We start from the raw sequence: 19718 nt of genomic DNA on the forward strand, positions 1-19718 counted from the left end.
GGAGGTTGGCCACAGTGTTTCCCTCTCGGAGCTTAGAGCCATTTCCAGTAGGGTTGAATCTGATGGGACTCACCCTCTATGGGTACTCAGAGTCCTCAGAACGATGCGGCGTCTTTGGGGGCCAAATCCTGCACCTCCTACTGGTGCCAGGTACGAGGGTTGTTCTCCGCTGCATGCCCACTCGCGACGGCTCTGGGAGCTCCAGCCGTCTGTCAGCAGCAAGGGCCTTCTCTGGTCGCAGCCTCGTTCCCGGGGCGACCCCACCGCATCAGGCCACGCTGGAGTAGCACAGCACTTCACAACCGCCAACTTACGGGTCGGGTCGCCAGAGCGTCTCCCGGCCAACGCTCGGCCGTAAACGATAGGACAGTGACCGAGGGGCGGGACCACGCGGTAGGCACCACCCACGGCCTCCAAGAGTCCTGCTTTCCCGACGATTGGCTATGGACAACGCCAGTCAGATGCTAGTGGACGCCCCGCCTTACGGGGGCTGACCCGAGGAAGACCACGCCCCTACGGCCCCGCCCCCCAGGCGCCTAGTCAGCGCAGCGCGGCGTTCCGCCTCATTCGCTGAGCGGGTCCGTGAATTGTCAGCGCGCTCTGGGCGACTGCTGAGCCGAGCCGGGCGGCCGCCGGGCTTGTGGCGATCCCCGTCAGGTGCCCCACTAGCTCCAATGAGCCCAGGTCTTGCGGGGCGCAAGCAGCAGGCGGTTCGGGGAAACTTGGGATTGAAGATCTGCAGCAGGGGCGTGGATTTGGCGTCTGCACTGGGCCAGGAGGGTGAGTGGCCGCGACGTGCAAGCCGCTCCTCGGCGCCGCTTTGCCAGCGAGCAGGGGACGGCGTCGGTGCTAGTGGGTGGGAGCGTGGCGACCGTGGGAGGGCTGGGCAAGGCAGGGGACACTTACTCGCTGCCAGCGTCCCGGCTTCCGAACTTCTGGTTTTCAAAGCATCCCAACTCGGCCCGGGACGCGACTGTGCGTCGGCACCGACTTGGCGTTGGTGGCAGTCACCCTTAGGTCCCGGGCGCGCCCCTGCCCCTCTGCGGCGGCGACACGGCGCTCGGGGACGCCTGGGTGAGCGCACAGCAGTTCCTAGATGGCTGCGACTGGTTTCTAAACATTAACCGGCGCCCGAGCGGGCGTGCGCTGCGAGCGCCGGTCGCGTTCCAAGTGAGAATTGGAAGGACCCTCCGGGGACCTCAGCAGGCCCCTTCCGTACTCTGCAGATCTGAAGAAATTGACAGCCGTACTGAACGTTAAAGTTTGGGAAGTAATCGCTGCCTGTCAACCCTTGACTGGGCGCCCCTCTTCCTGGGGTGCGCAGACTTCCACATCCACAACAAGGTGTGTCTGAGGAACTTGGTTAGGACCAGAGGCTAAGGCCAGGCTGAGAGTCTGCCAGCCTGGTTTGGTGGTGGTTGTTTTAGCACCTGGGTGTTGAAGTGTTGAAGTTGTGACAGGAACTGACAACAGAGGATTCAAGGTTGAACCTGACACTTCGTTTGTGATTAAGCCTGCGTTGCTTTTTTTTTTTCCTTCTTCTTCCTTACCTCTCTTGTGGTAAAAGCTGCTTGTTTTTCTGAGGGCAGTTGCATAGATAGCGCTTATATTCTGTATGGACTAAATAGAATTCAGGGCAGTATTGTCTTGTTATTCTTATTTGATATGCGTGAGAGCTTATTAAGAGTATTAGAGAGAGATGGATCAGGAGGAGTTGGGAGCAGTTCAGTATTTTAAAATATATAAAACATTGATTTATGTAGTAGATGTGAGGGTACATTTACACATATCAGAGCGTCTGTATATATGTGCAGGATTGATAGGGGAATGAGGTAGAAATAAATGAAGTATTAACTCAGCCTTGAACTTCCCCTGGATTACAGAGATGAACCCTCTTAGCTAGGAGGTATGTGATCGTGTGTGTGTGTGTGTGTGTGTGTGTGTGTAAGCATGTCAGCATCTGTCTGGTCTGTCTGGGTCAGTATGTGTCCGTGAACTTTACAAGCACTCAGTTCAATGCTACTCGGTGCAGATTCCACGTTCCTGTTTTACAGCCCAGCAGCCGCCAGCCAGCCCATCTGTTAAAACATAGCATGTACCTTCAGCCAGAGCACCGGGGTGGACCGTGGGTAGGGGGCAACCCTTAGCAAAACAGCACACTACAAACAAAGCCTCCCTCCTGACTTCTATTTTCGTCCATTATTTGGCCTGGACTTGCAGTTTTATTGAGGGAGATGAAGGGAATGCTGTCTCTAGAAAGGAGCAACTGGCTTTTCTGAGATAGTTGTAGCAATAATTTGAGGAGGGGGAATTACAAGAGGGAAAAAAATAATTCCCTGAGAAGAAATGTGGTTGTCATGTCGCCAGTAAGGCTGGTTTACAGTCTTGCAGGGACATGTATATCACAAACTATTTTCTTTTGCTTCAGAGAATGCACTGAAAATAAATTGTTTTGAACACACACACGTACACACACACAAACATGCTCACACATACTTTAATAGAAGTAAATAGAACTTTATTGCCAATGTGGAAGTCAAGGTTGCCTTAGTAATTCCAATGGAGCGTGCCTTCAGGAATTTATACACTAGAAATAAGCTTAAGTTTGGCCTAATCACTAGTAACAATAGTCACAATTTGTAGTTTAAAAATAATAAAAAGGCTTTATCATAAAATTTCTGATGACTAAAAAGGTATGGGAGGAGTGTTATTACAACAGCTTAATAAGTTCCTGCAGGCAAGTGACTGATACTTTAAAAAGCTATAAATTCCTTTAATAGTATAGTTACTGTTAATGACAATAAAGTCAATACTTTCAAGAAGCATCGTTGATCTTTTTCACAATAATTTTATGTTCTTAATTACGTTTTAATAGTGGTGTTCATTATAAATTGAAGTGGTTTTAAGAACTCAGCACAAGAAGTATTTTCATTTTTATGGTACATAAATATTTGGGAGAAAATATGTAAATCCCTAATAAATATATATGTCTAAATTTGTGAAGGGCTATACAGAACCTCCTAGCTTCATATGAATCATCCAAATGAACTGAGTGGCTTCTTGGAAATTCAGTTCTTGTCCAGGAATTCAGTTCCGGGGCCCAGGGTAGCTTAGGAATCTGCATTTCCAAGCACTCAAGACAAGTTCTGGTATAAGGGACCTCTAGAACATATTTCAAGAAATAGTGGGATTGTGTTTATGATATAAGATAATAATTGATTATTCATAAATTTGGCATTTGCTGGCCTTATGAAATTGTTAGTTTATTAACTCTCTCCTCAACTATGGGACTCTTTTGTCTTGAGCCTGTCATCTTCAATCATTCCTATTCCAAACTGGCCCCAGTGTTAAGGAAGTCTTCGTGGAGAAGCAAAATAATTTAATTCCTCTCCTCGGCCTTGGTTCTCATCCACTCTCTGCTTCTGTACTTGTGATTCTGGAAGGCCCTGGGATGATTTGGCCAGTCCTAATACACGTTGTTGACCATTTGATTCTGGGATGATTTGGCCAGTCCTAATACACATTGTTGACCATTTGATTCTGGGATGATTTCGGCAGTCCTAATACACGTTATCGATCATTTCCCCTGAAGGATGAAAGGGGAGGCCTATCATTATCTCTTGGTGATAGGACGGAAGCGTACATATAGTCAGGGATGGTACAGACTTAACCAAACTCAAGTGTTTCCTTGGCAGACTGTAGTGACTTGGATGACCAGTCATGAGCTCCAGTCGCCACGATACTCGTGTTCTGAAAGTTACCGCTGTCCCGTGAATTGGGTAAAATTTCTCATCACCACAGAGTGGGTTGAAATTTGATTGCTACCTGCATTCTTACTGAAATCAGCGTTAGTTTTTATTATAAATTATTACCAATTAGTTTTTGTTAATTTACCTTCTGATCCCAGTGTGTGTGTTCTGTGTTCTGTTCTTCTATTTCATACTGACAAAATTCTTCACATTAGACTCTTAGGTAAGATTTGAAGAGAATGGATCTCTATCAGAAGTTGCCCTCTCTACTGTTCAAGTTTTAAAAAAAAAAAGACTTCTTGGAGGTCAGAAATGTTGAGAATATTTACTTCCTAGATGAGAAAAGGATATAGATAGATTGAGACACTGAAATTATTTAGTTCCAGACTATTGGATTATCACAGAGACCTTTACAGAGCGATTTCTGTATAGGGGAACACTTGGCATTTGATAGGTCACTCAATCTTTGGAGGACAATGATTTTTTTTCCCACTTAGTGATAGATGAGCAAACAGCAGCCACAAAAGGATAATACTTGGATTCTGTATTTCATGTTTGAAGATAATACCCATAAGTGAGATGTTGACCTAATACTGTGAGCTGCCTTTGTTTAGTTTGTCACAATGCTTTTTTATTTGTTTTAACCATTGTCTTTACATTTTTCCTTTTATTGGATTTGACTTTATAAGGAAAACTTATAAAGTCAGCCAGCGCATATGATAATTGTTTGGGTGACCCTGAGCTTAACTAGTCAACCTTGACGCGGAGAGACTAATGTCTGCTAAAGGTCACGGAGCACAACTGGGGACAAAGCCTACATGAGGGATTCTTTGGACTTGCATTTTAGCGTTGCACTATTTTTGTCTGTTGTCATGTTACACTAATACTGTTTTTACACTAACAAACAAAATTATTACTTACATTCCGTTTTCCCAGGTTCCACATGAGTCGATGGATTTAGAGTGGCTATAAAACCTGAGGTATACCACAGCCCCAGACACACAATGGCATTGACTTATGCCCATTTGGACAGACAGGCAGACAGAAAGAGAGGAAGGAAGGAAGGAAGGAAAGGAAAAGGAAAGAGAAAACAGGCAGCCACAGTAGAACGCTGCCTTTTTTTGGAACTGGGCTATAGGTCATTACAAGCTTCAATGCAACAATTCTTTTTTTTTTTTTTAACCATGGCTGCCCTTTGGCATCTAACTTTCATTTGATAAATTCTTTTCAAGTGTTTGACTTTTTTCTTTACCCTTATTCCCATAGTGAAATCATTTAAAAGAAAGAAAATGTTCACTTTTCAAGTCAATCTGTTCTCCTAACAGAGAAATTTTAACCATCTTCACTGTTCTCCCCAAATCCTCCTTTGAGTCCCTCTGTTTGCCAGTCTAGTGGTATTTTCTTGTAGAAAGTAGTTACTGAGCTAGAAAAGTCTTAGTGTGGCGTTGGCTTTGTGGCTTCAGCAATGAGGAGAAAGGACAGGGTGGAGGATGATGCTGAAGTGATATTGATGTGTTTCCTACTCGGTATCCCCGGCTTACAGCGTCCGTGTTATATTTAAGGTGCAGACGATGCACTCATCTGTGTCCTCACAGACACCGCTAATACAAGCTGAAAACATGACTGCAGACAGCAGAGCCTGGGTTACACAAGGAAAACAAATGCTTAGCTCTGAAAAAGGAACTAGGCTGAGAGTGAAGGGTCAGGGTGGGGGTGGGGCGGGGACTGTGTGGGAAAGAAATACCTCTAGTGAAATGCCAGACAGAGTGGTGAGAAATTTATAGAAGTGGGGATGGTTTGGGGTTTCTTGCGGGCATTGATTCTGTTCCTTGTTGTCTTCACAACCCACTCACCCTGCTTGCTTTTAATAATTTATTGTAGCAGCAGGCCTTCCCCTGGTTTCTTCTTTTTATAACTTTTTTCCCTTCTCATCTCAAGGTCTAATCCGAGGCATATATAATAGTGTGGCTGGTCTCAAGTGCTCAGGAAAAATCCATGATCAATACCCCTACATCATAAACCCCTGGCTGTTCTCGTTCTGTTTTGCAATGTTTCCTTCCCTGTTATATTAACTTGGTATCTATGCTTTAAACAATATTTTATTAATCTTCGCACAATGAGACATCTGATCTTATTCTTCTTGGCTGGAAATGTCTTTCAAGTAATCTATCATCAGACCACCATTGATCTAATGATGTATTTATTGCACACTCTTGCAGCCCTGGCAAGAAACCCAGTATGGTTCTAAAAATTTGATTAAAAAGAAATCAAGTTTTTGCAAGGCGTAGCTATCCAATTATGTTAGGATATGCCAAGTATATTTTATGCTAAAACACACACATATTTCAAGTGAGCAGAATACACTCTTTTTGAAGGTTCTTAAAACTTTTGCTATGGAAATAAATAGAGCGAGAAGATGCCACATAATTGGAAAAATTATGAGTGTATACCCTAAGACTTTTCTTTTGAGACAAGGTCTCACTGTGGAGCTCTGACTGAACTGGAATGTTCTGTATAGACCAGCCTGGCCTCAAAATCAGAGATCTACCTGCTTCTGCCTCCTGAATATGAGGATTACAACCATGTCTGGTTCTGAGATTCATTTTTTTTTATTTTAGTTTATGTGTATAAGTGTTCTGCTTGCACGTGTGTGTGTGTGTGTGTGTGTGTGTGTGTACCACGTGCTTGCCTCGTGCCCACTGAGGCCAGAAGAAGACATCAGATCCCCTGGAACTAGAAATACAGACAGTTGTGAATCACCATTTGGTTGTTGGGAGTTAATCTGAGTCCTCTACAAGAGCAACAAGTACTCTTAACCATTGATCCGTATCTCCAGTCCCCAAGATACAATATTTTTTAAAGATTTATTTATTATGTATAAGATGTTGTCTGTACATATGTCTGCAGGCCAGAAGAGGGTACCAGATCTCATTACAGATGGTCGTGAGCCACCATGTGGTTGCTGGGAATTGAACTCAGGACCTCTGAAAGAGCAGCCAGTGCTCTTAACCACTGAGCCATCTCTCCAGCCCGATACAATATTTTTCTAAAGATTATGCCCTTGTATCCTAATATGGATAGATTTATCTTTTTAATTGACAAAGCAAATATGGTAAGAAGTAGCTCCCAGTCTAGAAATCAAAATAAGCTAAACATAATTAACAAATGCGAATTGAGTACCTGTCATGGGCAGACATTATTTTTTTTTCAAAAGAATTGTAGTTGACTATTAGCTCTTGTCTGCTTAGCTAGTTCAAAATTCATTTCAATCGTTGACACTTTGGGGAAAGTTTTCTCTCCATGCCCCTTTTGGACTCAGGCTCTCATCTTAACCTCCTGCATTCTCCTCTGCAGTTTGGAAGCCTGGACGTATTTAAAGTCAGCAACCTGTTTTTCATCCTATAATATCTCAAGAAAGCATTGTTAGAAATAGTGGCGAGCTGTGCTAGATGCTACGGAAAGCTACAGATGGAGGTTCTTGGGGCTCCAAGGGATCTACATAAAATCATCCATCTAAAGCACAAGTGTTGCCGTTACTGAACCATAGAACCAGTGTCAGCACGTCATATAATATTTATCCATTCCTGCTCCACCATCAAAGCCCCTTTACTTCATTCCTGCCTTACCTCCTCCTCCTGCCTGCTGGTGTGACTCCCTCAAGAACTCCCCCAGTTGTCTCCCTCTCGAGGCCATCTCCCATGACCCTTCTTGTTCTCACACTCCATGTTATATCCTGAAAGGCAGCTCCTCTTTCACATGTGGTGTTGCCTCACTCATGTCTTCTGAAGTCACTGATGGCTTGGTTCCCCTCTCTGTCCAGGGGAAATGGCCAGGTCATATTGGTGGGGAGATATAAGGGCCCTCTGAAGAACAAGACCCTGCTGAGCCGAGAGGCAGCTGTCATCCAGTCACTGTGATAGGGAAGCTTTCAAAAATAATAATTGAAGTATATTTTTAGCTTAGAGACTAAGTTTCAAAGTAGTTTCCATTTGTAAATTCCCTTTCTTTGAGGAAGTACCCTCAACATGGTCATTATGGTTTAGTGGCTTAGGTAAGCTAGTGCCAGGAGTTCCGTTACTACAGTCATGTATAGATCATGCATTCAAGTAGCTTATAGTTCAATTGAATTAAACTTAACTTTCTGAAATAAAGCCATTAATACAGCTCTTTCATGTTGATCTCATGGGGCCTTAGAGGATTCAAGGGATCATGGACCAGAATTATCTTGTCTCATCTGAGAGATTGAGTCTCACTTAATTTATGTGCTTTCTTCTTGTATCTGCCAAGAAGACATGAGAAAGTTGAACAGTCTAAATCCAAAGGAATTTAAATATCTAAGGGCCACCAAGATGAGCAACGTGAGCTCAGATACTGGTTTGGGTGTACCTTCCGTACTGCCACGTACTACTACCTACTACGGTACTACGGTACTACACCTATAGTGCAGGGCCTGCTCTACAGGACCATCCGCGAGCCGGGCAAAGGGCCTGGAGATTTAAACACACACACACACAGAGACAGAGACCCAGGTCATCCTTGAAACAAGAATGCCCTCCTTTATTGTGTACTAGAGCGGCTTATATATGGATCCTTAACTGATAGCCACGCCCTAGCCAAACTCACCAGAAACCACTCCCCTGCCATCAGGAACTCCTGAGTGTCTCAGGCTCAGGGTAGCTACAAACGCAGGAAGCACAAGTTGTTTTGCTCAGAGCAGCTGCAAGCATAACAGGTTGTTTACAGGAAATTCAGGGTCTGGGTCCACAGTCCCCAACATTTGGGATCTTCTAAACCAGGAATATTTCTCTCAGCATATAGGAGGGCCTACATTTTCACCTTTGGATCTAGGTGCCTGGAAGACTTAAGGGGATCTCCAGATAAAGTGCAGAGGCCGAGTGGTACATTTAAGTTCACCTTCTTCCCTGCAACAGATAAGCATCCTCCAGTGGTATTTTGTTTTGTAGTTTCTCAGGTCCTTTTCCTGTGTCTTAGATAGGAAATCTCTTCCTCTCCTCAAAGCTGTGAGGGATATGGGTGGTGGGGTGGCTGTAGGAGGGGTGGTCAGGGTACACAGTGGTAGGTGGTGGGGATGTAATGGTGAGGGATATGGGTGATGGGGCGGCTGTAGGAGGGTGGTCAGGGTATACAGTGGTACGTGGTGGGGATGTAACGGTGTTGGAGGTCTGGGAGGAGCAGGGTAGATAGAATCAAATACATTGTATACAATATGAAATTCTTGAAGAATATAGTCAAAGTATTATGGATTTTTAAAAGAAACTTACTCTTCTTCCACTTGGTGCACACAGCTCACAAACAAGATGTTCTTGGTCAGAAGGCTGCTGTCCCTTAAGCTTTTAGATGCCCCTAACTTCAACCTTTCTCCATAATTCAATCTCCATCCACCCTCTAGTATTTTCTTTCCTATGTATTTTTTTCTGCTATTGTCAGGTAAAACTCATACTTGATAAAAGCTCTTTCACAGCCAGTGTTACCAGTAATCTCTTCCCTGTGAGTAACTGTAATTATGATCATTCTCAAAGGACTTTGTGCGAGCATTCCATGCATTTTTCTGGTGGGGTTTTGAATATTCTGAGAACCGTATACCGCTTTCTTATAGAGTAATTTTCTTCCTACAACCTCAGTCTTCACCATTCCTACTTGTGCTGGTGACATTCCCCTTTATCTATTGGATTTTTTTTCCCTTAAAAAAAATATTGACAGTAACTTTCAATTTTCCTCATTTGTCTTACTTCATTTTTCTCTTTTTAGATGTTTCCGTTTGCTCGCCCTGATCTGCCTAATTAGGTTGTATTGTTTCTAACCATCCATCTATTTTCCTACGGCGTCCCTGCCCCGGCCACATCTACACATTTAGAGACCATTCACACGTTGAATGAGTTTCCACCTTTGCTGCACATTAGTAATGAAGACATTAAGTGGGATTCTGATAGTGCTCCTTTCACAAGCTGAGGCATCATTTAGTATTCCGGTCTTAATTGTGGTCTCTTAGCCAATTTTTACCCATTATGATGCTTATCCCATTTTCCAAGTAGTGTTTCTTAAATACTATATAAAAGTATAAAAATCTGCATTCCTTACATTTATGCTTGCCGTTATGTTTTAAATTTATAATTCTATAATTTTCTTGTAGGAAAATACATATTAGACTAAAATGGCTAATTTGGTTTCAAGCCATAGTGGCTTTGACATATTGGGAATCATTAGACAATATGCTGCCTCTTAACGTATTTCCAGTCCCTGTCATCAGCTCCCCCACACAGTATTCCTGTTCCAACCCCTCTGGCATATTATTATTTTGAAAAAAAAATGAGTGTATTCCCTACCCCCACTATTTATTTCACTTCAAAAGAAGAAGAAGAAACTCCACATAGGAGGGAAAAGTAAACACTGTTCTTTGATGGTATCTTAGTTTCTTCAGGCTGCCATAGCAAAGTACCTGAGTTTGGGTGACTTATAAGCATATTGCTCACAGGTCTAGAGCTCAGGAATTCCAAGATCAAGTAATATCATCTTTGGTGTCTGGTGTTGGCCTTCTTCCTCGTAGTTGGGGCCTTTTCACTGTAATCTCATAAAAAGGATGGATCTTGGTGCGAAGGGTCGTTGGATCAGAGAGTTGACAGCAGTATTCCAGAAGAGGTTCGGCTTCCCTGAGAGTAGTGTAGAACTTTATGCAGAAAAGGTGGCCACAAGAGGTCTGTGTGCCATTGCTCAGGTAGTCTCTGCATTACAAACTCCAGGAGGGCTTGCTGGGCAAAGAGAGTGGGGCCCAGGGCTGCAAGGTTGTGGTGTCCATGAAGTTTGTGGATGGGCCGATGGTCCACAGTGGAGACCCTGTTAACTACTATGTTGACACTGTCATGCTCCACGTTCTCCCCAGACAGGGTGTTCCGGGCATCAAAGTAAAGACCATGCTGCCCTGGGACCCAAGTGGTAAAATCAGCCCTAAGAAGCCTCCGTCTGATAATGCGAGCATTGTGGAACCAAAAGATGAGATCTTGCTCACCACCCCCATCTCAGAACAGAAGGGTAGGAAGCTAGAGCCACCTCCCATGCCCTAGCTAGTGGCTCCAACATAACAGGGTCTTGGCAGCTACTCGGAGGTTGGATGTTGTCTTTGTCCTGTAAAAACATTTAATGAAATTTTACACAAAGGGAGAAAAAAAAAAAAACAGCAAACTGTCAGATTTTTTTTTTTTTTCAGGCAAATCTGCCTTCTAACTTGAAATCCTAATCTTCTCTGGAGTGGTTTTTTCTCCCAAGTTAGTCCTCTGATCTAAGTAGAATATGAAGCAGTTTTTGCTCCTTAACATCTGGCCTGTGACTGAGATCTGCAATATCCTTGTGTCATCTCTGTTGAAAATCTTATAATTGGATAAAGGCTTAGTTGGCAACCTTGTGGAACAAAAGATCCATGAAAACTATACTCCATTTATGTCTCAGGAGAACAAATGTCCCAGACAGGTGGGGAAACAAAAGTAAAACTTTTGAAACAGGTAGGGAACGCAACCGAGAGAGCATTTGGTACTGGCTACCCATGTGTTTGCCTGTATGACTTCTCAGTGATGCCGAGGAAAATGCTGTATTACCCTGTGTTCTAAGATTCTTAAACCTTGTTGAACTAGAGTTGGAGTCCTAGCTTCTAACCCTGGACCTTCCCAGAGAAAGAGAAATGGGTAGGATCTTTTTCCCTAGAAGATCATCTGCATCCACTTCAAACTGATATACATAGTAAAGAAATGTAAATCTTAAGTGAAAAATAGGGCATATAGCAAGAGCAGTTGATTAAGGGGTGCAATGGCATTCTCAAGGTGGGATCCCTCTCATCTTCCCTGTTCTTGTCATGGACCATTTCCTCCTAAGACTAGTTCTCTTTGTATTTCTGACTTGGTTGTAGCAGTTCAGATGTCACTTGCAAACATGACAACATCTAGAGCACAGAAAAATGGAACCACTGCCATTATTTCAAAGTTTCTTCTGAAGATAATGAGAACATTCCCTTGAAGTGGCTCACATGCCCAGCCACCTGAGTCACTAGCCATGCATCAGTGCCCGAGGGGAAACAGTGAGCACAATTGGCATTCTGTTAACAAGGAAGAGTAGAAAGGTATACAGGACTTGGGAGAGGTGGGGTACAGGGTAGACACTGAGGCATATGTAAATGTCTACTGCATGTTATGACTTCGAACATTTCCTTGTCATGGCTGCGATGCGGTTGGTAGGTACCACTGATGGATAGAAGCAAGAAAGATACAATGAAAACTAATTAGGGACAGAGAAGTGAGCTAAGATCAATAATTATTCTGATTACAGCCACAATAAAACCTAATGAGTTTGAATGTACTAATTTATGTCTTCTTGTACTCAAGAGGTAGATGCTCTTTGATTAGTAAAATAGAAAATTTTAAATAATTTGCTTATTTCTCAATAATTCTCGCTGGTATATTTTGTACTATAGGTTTAGATGAATGTAAACAATTGTATTAACTTGATATATCATTCTGCTAACAAGAATGATAATTATGGATGTTTATAACTGGACATGATTTCTTATGCATGCTTTTGTAAAGTAAGAATTTGGCATCCAAGAGGACTTAGTGATTCGCTGAGGTCACACAGGTAATAAGTGGCTAAGCTAGGATTCAGCCATGAGAGTTCACTTGCTCATGTCCCTCCCTACTCAGCATCACTGCCTATTTTCTTGGAAGATAGTCCTAGGACTATCACAGTCAGCAGAGCTTTAAATGATTGGACCCTGCCCATCTCCATGGCCTCATTATTTATCCCGTGGCCCTTGACCAATTTTCTAACCATATGGCTTTCTTATTGTTGGTGTAATAAGCCAGTCTCTTCCCCACCTGTGACCCTTCGCATTTGTGATCCCTTCTGCTTGGATCACACAGCCTTTGTTCCTATGGCTACATCCTTTCTAACCAGGCTTTGAAATAGCTCTTCTTTCTAACTATATCCAAGGACTAGCCCATCTATCTGTTTAGGTGTCCTCCCCAGCCCTGACTGTTTCCTCCCCACTTTTGTTTGCTTTATGGTACTTGTAATAGTCTCATATAATTTACTCAGTTATCTAGTTTTTGATTTGTTGCCTTCCACCCATATTTTAAAATAAACAAGCAAACAAATGAATAAGTCAATTAATAAATGAGTGCTTACAAATCTTGATTTCTAGTAACCCAGAATCAGCCTTTATCTCCCACCGTAAGGTAAAGGCCAGTTGTCATTTGAGTCTGAATATATCAAGCTCAGAATTTTTTCTTGTAAAATTTTAAAACTAATTAAATCTGTATTATTCTGTTCAATGGAAAAAGAAACACATCAAAGTTCTTTCGCAAAAAAATACACTTACTATAGTTATATACATGTGAGTTTTAAGAAAGCCTAGTGCAAGAGGGGCATTTGAATAATAAATTCTGGATTTCTTATTTAGAATAGTTTATTGATACCAACACTTCTAATTTGGTTTCAACTGTTTAAGAAGGAAATTAATTATAAGACTGAATTTTAAAGTGGGAGAATTATATAATGGTAAATTCACTTAAAATTGATTTCTTTGCATGCACTTAATTTTTCAACTCATATATGTACTTAAATGACTCCTTTCTCGGAACTGTGTTCTTAATTGTTCCAAAGTCATTATGGAGGTGCAAATTGAAAGATAGCTTTACCGCACATGTTAATTCATGAGCAATTGGCATACATGAAGCAGTGTTTTCTTCCAATGTCCTTTTGCTCTGGCTTCACCTTCTTCATCAAAGTGAGTGCTTTTGTAAGTATCTGCAGTTTTTAATTTTATTGTTGTTCTGTGGGTTGTGTCATGCTAATTATATGCAAGGCATTATTTTTCTGAGGCTTGCAGTGTGATATTGGCATGCAATTAAGTAAACCATATTTAAGTTGGACAAAAATTTTGCATTCCCCCTTTGTCCCTGTTCATTTTCCCCTAGGCCCTCCCCGCAGGGGACCCCACAAGCTAAGATACTTAGCCCTTAGCCCGTAGTATGAGTCAATCCGCTTCCTTTTTTTTTTTTTCTCTTGTCACCAGATGTTCCCTTGTCAGGAAAACTTGCTAGTCACTTACTATGAAATATATTTCAGGCTAAACTTCCAGCATCTGATTTCCAAAAACAGATTTAAACTTTATATTGAGTAAAATGTGTTTGTATTTGAGACCAATTTGTAGTCAAGTTCTTGCAGATTCTTTTTATATTAAGCCTTAGAAACAAGTCAGAAGAAATGAAAGAAGGACGTTTTAATGTTGACATCATGCTTTTTTCATTCCTCATGTGTCTTGATGGAGAGCCCTTTCTTCTTGTTTCATTTGCACTTTTTAATCTGAGTAAAGTTGGAGATATAAATTTGTTGGCATTCACCGGGATCGTAGTGAAAATGAGACCAGGAATTAAATGGTTGGGCTAATGTGTCTTTATTATTATTTAAGTTTTATAGGCATATGGTCTGTGGCTCTTGGGGGCCTGCTTTTGGCCGGGTGGTTTCCATGTATAATAGACTGGCCCTTTTATGTACCAACTGAATTCTTTCTTTTTCTTTTTCTCCTTTTTTTTTTTTTTCCTGTCAAGGCTGTGTAGGTGAGAAGCAGCATGGGGTTATAGAAAATGCATAGCAAACGCAGTAGCGATGAGAAAGAATTCATAATGGGTACATACATTGCTGGAGTATTTCCCACGTACTTTGCAGGGTGGCAGTGAGGTTTCTTTGGCTGAGGCAAAGTGTAGCATGTGCTTTTCCATGTGTGAGCACCATGATTTGAAAGATCCTTTATGGTTCATAAAAGCAGCTGCGTTTGAGCTGGTGTGATAGCCATAGCTTTGAAAATTCACTTAAATACTGCAAACTCCATTTGGAGATTTGGTTGCATGTTGGGAATTTACTTATTCACAAGTGACACTGAGCAAGTATTCATTCTTAGATTGTGGGACACTTGGTTCATTCCATTGGGCTTTTTATATCAAAACTACATTCTAAGCAGTGTTTGCAATGTTACATACAAATGGAAATTTGTAATGATGACTTTCTTCTTAATTTTGAAAGCTATGGACAGCAGTATTACTTTGCCTAGTAAAACATTGGCTTACCTTTAAGTTTATTTCATTGTATGGACAGACTTTCTTCCCAGGGATTTGTACCCTCTAATGCACTGTTTCTCAATGAGATTTTAGGTTTTGCCCAGTTTTCCCTTATGAAACTTGGGGTTCTTTTTTGTGTTTCTAATATGAAATTTTTTTTGTCTATTCTTCTTAATGATTTTAGTGAACTACCTCCACTTTACTAAGAATTTCAGCTCTAAATGATACTGCTAGCATTATTTATTTTCATCTTCAACAAGTCATTTGCTACTCCTCTTGAGTAACTAGGACATGATTCTTTGACTCTTTGCTAGTTTTCTATTTATTAAATACTAACATACCTTAACATCTTCTTGGGTTGCTTAGAAAACAAAGGATGAATGTTTTGCTTTTAGCAGACCATAACTACTGTATTTCTAAATGAAAAGAAAAAAATTACTGCAAAATAGGATTAGTACAGATAGTTTAAGCTGGAAATCATCTTAAATGTTCCATGGCTACACTTTGTGCTAAATATAAAAATAATTGTGTTTCCCATGTGTTAGCATCAAAAGCTCTGGTTGGAAAACCACATGGTCTAACAAGTAGGTCACTATTGATGGTAAAACATGAGACAGGAAATGTCACAGTTAAGATTAGAGACCTAAGCAGTATGTCTCGCCATGCTTGCATTGGTCCTCCAAAGAATTAGAAGGCTCAACAGGATATAACTAACTTTAGCCCAATTTGAAAGCATTAACAAGGATAGCCTTTTAATGTCTTTTTCTCATTTGTTTCTGGATAGTGTAATTCTCCTGTTGGGCAAAATAATTGAGCTGCTTAGATTTGCACAGTGACAGACTTGAGAATGTCAATTAAAATGATAGCCATTACATTCTGTAAGTGTACACAGAAAACCATAATCAGCTGTATACACTTACATGGATGGGTTCACTTGATGTTTGAAATTTTTAACAAGGATAATAGATTGAAAACAGTTCTCACGAGTTCTCTTAAAAGTTTCCCTTGTCTTCATATTTGAAAATGTGGTAATGTAGGCACATGACAGAGGGTGCCTTTAGGAGATCTAACTATCAATTCTTTGGGGGCAATATGAGGAACATTTAGTATAAGAGGGAATTTCCACCACTGAAGATACTGAGTTTTCCAAAGACACTTGGATATTCTAGATGTCACACAAAAGACTGAGGGGGGGAGGGAGCAGTACTCTCCAGCCTTTGTTTTGATGAGAGATAATACTGCATTTTGAGGACTCAAACCAAAATGGAGCCTTAGATTCTGGGCATTGCCACTCCTTCGTGCTACACTGAGCAGTTGAATACATGCCCAAAGAGCCTGTGGTTATTTAGACGAGGACATAGAGACCTGCCGTGATGACTGAATTTGGATCTGTCATTAGAGCCTTATTCATCCACTTCCAGCACAGAGTCCTTCACAAGTGTACCCTGGCTTACAGACTCACTGTACTTTGAGTGGAGAGCTTTATTGCTTGAATCTCAGAGGTCTCCCTAGGCTTGTGTTTTCAAAGGTTCTTAATGCAGATTAAAACACTCTATTTTGTACGGGGATTATTTCATGTAGGTTATAACTTTGAAGAGGGCAGAGATGTAGAAGGAAATCTCAGTGGAATAGGTATTTTTGAAAATTATTATTTTAATGGGGTAGAATACAAGCATAGCATTTACCATATCAGCTTTTAAAGTATGCAGTTCAGTGGTATTAAATACCTTCATGATGTGCAACTGTTAACGCCATCTATCTCCAGACCTCATTCAACTAGAAATCTATACCCATTTAACAGTAACCACCTATTCTATCCTCCACAACACCCTGACAAGCACCGTTCCTTATGGTGTTTGTCTCTGTGTTTTTGATAGCTTCATCCCATTTTAAAAGGGACTGTGAAGTATTTGCCTTTTTGTCTGTCTGAGTGACGTCACTTGGTATAATCTCAGCAGTCATGCATGCTATTCTATACATCAGACTTTTCCTCTTACACTTGAATAATATCCTTAAGCGAGAAAAAATGTCCATGGTATTTTAGTTTATATTCCTTCTCCAGCTTAAACACAGAACCTAGAACTTCATGCCTGATCCAAGAAGAGTATACTGGGAACAGGTTAGAAATACAGCCCTTGAGAATGAAAGTCCTGGGAGCTGTTTCCTGTCAGCAGTGAAAAGACGGTAGGATTTTGATCGAAGAGAACCCGGGAAGCATGACAGCTGATGTGTCGGCTAGCCCTTTCTCCCTCTACGTGTCTGTTCGCAGTCATCACAGTGTGAGCTGGTTGTGAGCTGGAGGCTCAGCTCCCTGTCTAGACTTGGTTCAGAGAACGTGAGCTGACAGATTTGCGGAAGCATCCTAGAAAAGATCTAGGAATGTCTGAAAGACAGTTTTGCTTTTAAGTGGAAGGGTAGATTTTGGCTGCTCTTTTTAGTTTCAAGAATGTATGAATAATAAATATTTAAATCCTTATGTGTTTTGCACAACCACTTACCATGTTAAAAAATTAGTTACCTGTTTTGGGTTTCTACTATAAGATTTCTTTCTAAAGTCAATATAAATAACCAGATGGTCAGGTCTTCTATTCTGCTTTGACCCTAGTCAAAATCCTGACCCCTAGTTCTGCCTCTGCCTCTGCCTGTGCCTCTGCCTGTGCCTCTGCCTGTGCCTCTGCCTCTGCCTCTGCCTCTGCCTCTGGCTGGAGGTGATATAGAAGCCACCAGACTCCTTTCAGGGCCTTAACGTTTCCTTTTTGGGAAAGGAACAAAAACCTAGTTCATTTCTATGGGCATGTTCTGGTGTTAACTGTGATACTGTTCATCTTGTAAGCCTTCTGACTGGCTTCCTTTCTGCAGTTAGGAAGGTGTCAAACCAGCATCTGGTTGGTAACTTATAATTGTAAGGGCAGTGCTCACTAGATTACTAGCTGGTTGCTTAAATTAGCATTTGGGCTCTTTATTTAACCCATGTTACACTGAAGAACTCAATTAAATGTGTCTGATCACCAAAGAATAGCTGGTTAAGTTTCATTCTTTAATACAAGAAGAAGCAAGACCATTTGTCACCTGAGCTGGGTGACTGGAGTTGGTAGGGTGTGGTGGGTTTAGTTTCATAGGAAAATGAAGAGGGGAAACTCAATATGCAAACATGTAACCAGAACCCAGGGAGGATTCACATAGCTGCTTCTGTCACTTCACGTATGAAATACAACACCAGTGCTTGTCAACCAGCACTGGACAAGAAGTAGCACAAACATAAAAGTCATAGATCCACCCTATCACTATCCTAGAGGACCAAGGGAACAGTTATTACAGTTCTAAAGGAGATGCAGCTCTTTCATATGATTTATTGTAGTCTTTTGGACAGGCAATATCAGTGGGATCTCTAACAGAAAACACAACTTAGATTTGATTACATTTCTTTCTGCTAACAAAAACCTTTCCCAAAGAAATACTGTTATATACAGTACCTGTTGCACAGCCTCTGGAAGAAATGAGAGGCCTTGGGATCTCTTGGGGGTTCTCTAAAAACAAGAGGGAAGATGATGGCTTTGATGGGGGGAAAATGTGGCCAGGCATATTCTGAAGTCATTTGTTGCTCCTATTGCTCTTCAGTTTAAAATTATTGAGCTATTGTGTAAGGACTTTTAAACCTGTTATTTGCAGTTAACCAGAAACTCCTGCCTAGAAACAGTCTCTTACATGCTTATGACTGTCCTCTCTTGATACCAGCTTTGATCATAGGACCAGGTTGCCTGGCTTCTATCTGGCACATGATTTTGACACTGCTTCCTGTGGTAGTACACACTACCCCCAGGCTGGCACATGTGGAAAACCATGTTCAAAGCAAAGAATCTAGGTGATAAAGACTCTAAATTTAGAAATCTTTTACTCTCCACTCAATAAAATGTGATTTGTTTCTTCTTACCACTCAAAGTAGAGCTGTCCAGAAAAATGAGTATGAAAATTGCATGACCCCATCACCTCCCACCACTTGCAGCTGTTAAGGCTTCCTAATGCAATTTGTGTGTGCTGAATAACTCTGCTTTGAGATAGGCTCCCTGCGTTCCTCAGCATTACTGCTAACATGTGCAGATTCATCCAGCTCCAAGAGTGGATTCACTCTTCTAAGTAACCACAGCAGAAACTCAGCAAGGAACCCTCCTTGGTTATTCTCTCAGGCCTTCTGAAGGGAAACCTCTGAATCCACAAGGAAGGAAAAGTGACCTTAGAGATGACCCACAGGCTCTTCAAGCAGTCAGAAACCCCTTCAGCACAGGCCCATTGCTTTTAATCTGCAGGTTGGATATGACAACAGGGGTAAGCTAGATTTAAGTTTTCAGAGCAGAGTTTGAAAGATTTACCAATGAAGGCATGGGAAAAAATACTGGAATTTTAATTTCTATTCATTCATTTACTCATTCATTTAATACAGTGAGTGTGCATATGTGTGTGTGTGCACGCACATGTGTATTGTGTGTCAATGCTGTAATGTGTGTATAGATGTCAGAGGACAGCTTGTAGGAGTCCATTCTCTCTTTTCTACCATGTGGGTTCTGGGGACTCAAATCCAAGTCACCAAGCTGATATACAAAACCTTTTTTAAAAAAACGCCTGTAATCCCAGCACTTGGGAGGCAGAGACAGGCGGATCTCTGTGAGTTCGAGGCCAGCCTGGTCTACCAAGGGAATTCCAGGACAGGCTCCAAAGCTACAGAGAAACCCTGTCTCGAAAAACCAAAAAAAAAAAAAAAAAAAAAAAAAAAAAAAAAAAAAGGTGACTGGCACCTTTATCCATTGAGCTATCTGATAGTCCCCTAATTCATTTTTAGTCCACCAAAATAATGACA

At 41.6% G+C, this 19718-nt stretch overlaps 1 protein-coding gene and 1 pseudogene across 1 annotated transcript in view; both read left to right on the forward strand.

The window, feature by feature from the left end:
• The first annotated feature begins 550 nt into the window (after window positions 1–550).
• Window positions 551–19718, forward strand: part of LOC121443625 (E3 ubiquitin-protein ligase MARCHF3) — a 149399-nt gene continuing 130231 nt past the window's right edge. Inside the window, exon 1 of the mRNA XM_041645446.1 lies at window positions 551–780. The gene's annotated coding sequence lies outside the window, so the exon portion shown is untranslated. The remainder of the gene's footprint in view (window positions 781–19718) is intronic.
• LOC121443622 lies at window positions 10348–10828 on the forward strand (annotated as a pseudogene).

Source organism: Microtus oregoni, unplaced genomic scaffold (assembly GCF_018167655.1).
Source record: "Microtus oregoni isolate MIOR12 unplaced genomic scaffold, Mior012 000110F_ref0000174, whole genome shotgun sequence".
NCBI classification, from domain to species: Eukaryota; Metazoa; Chordata; class Mammalia; order Rodentia; family Cricetidae; genus Microtus; species Microtus oregoni.